The sequence below is a fragment of the Arachis ipaensis genome, chromosome B8, assembly GCF_059453495.1.
Source record: "Arachis ipaensis isolate K30076 ecotype BB chromosome B8, ASM5945349v1, whole genome shotgun sequence".
In the NCBI taxonomy this organism is placed as follows: Eukaryota; Viridiplantae; Streptophyta; class Magnoliopsida; order Fabales; family Fabaceae; genus Arachis; species Arachis ipaensis.
The window spans coordinates 94291873-94292960 of NC_142443.1; the positions used below are offsets into that span (position 1 = coordinate 94291873).

Here is a 1088-nt window from a genome sequence, read left to right on the forward strand (position 1 = left end):
TAACAGTAATTCTGACACAAATACTTTCTGCACCTATCTTTTCTTGCTTGCACTTGTTGGTTGTATGACAGGGAGAAGAAGCGGGGCTTCAACTTCCTTCAATTCTGAACCTGAGAGGACCTTTCTTAGATTAAGGAGGGAGGCAAGAGGAAAGAAAGTGGTTGGTGCTGAGGAAGAAGAGGAATTCTTTGAACCAAACATTGAAGACAACATGGAAAACCATCATGAAGAAGAGGATCACAACCATGGGGGAGGAGGTAGAGCAAATCATGTTGGGGAGGATAGAAGAGTCTTGGGCTCTTACATCAATCCAAACCCAGGGAATTATGGAAGTAGCATCCAAAAGCCAACAATTCATGCCAACAACTTTGAACTTAAACCACAGCTCATCACCCTTGTTCAGAACAACTGTTCGTTTGGAGGAGGTGTTCAAGAAGACCCCAATCAACATTTAACCACCTTCCTGAGAATATGTGACACAGTGAAGTCTAATGGTGTTCACCCTGATACCTATAGACTGCTCTTGTTTCCATTCTCACTTAGGGACAAAGCAGCCAAGTGGCTGGAATCTTTCCCAAGGGAAAGCTTGACAACTTGGGAAGACGTGGTGAACAAATTCTTAGCAAGATTTTACCCTCCTCAACGAATCAATAGGCTGAGAGCTGATGTCCAAACTTTCAGGCAACAAGATGGTGAGACTCTATATGAAGCATGGGAGAGGTTTAAAGACCTAACAAGGAGGTGTCCACCTGACATGTTCAACGAATGGGTGCAGCTGCACATTTTCTATGAAGGGCTCTCTTATGAGTCAAAGAAGGCTGTAGACCATTCATCTGGAGGATCTTTGAACAAGAAGAAGACCATTGAGAAAGCCATAGATGTTATTGAAACAGTAGCAGAGAACGACTACTTCTATGCTTCCGAAAGAGGGAACACAAGAGGAGTAATGGAGCTAAACAATGTAGATGCTCTGTTGGCCGAAAACAAGCTCATTACCCAGCAGCTGGCTGACCTCACCAAGAAGACGGAGATGAACCAAGTAGCAGCAATCTCCACTTCATCAACAACACAAGAAGGAGTGCATGAAG

The 1088-nt window shown here is 43.9% G+C and overlaps 1 non-coding gene across 1 annotated transcript; it reads right to left on the bottom strand.

The window, feature by feature from the left end:
• Nucleotides 1-652: 652 nt before the first annotated feature.
• On the bottom strand, nt 653-756 carry LOC148548875 (small nucleolar RNA R71). The gene has a single exon (XR_015898214.1). It is a non-coding gene; the product is annotated as a small nucleolar RNA R71 (small nucleolar RNA).
• Between the last annotated feature and the right edge of the window lie 332 nt (nt 757-1088).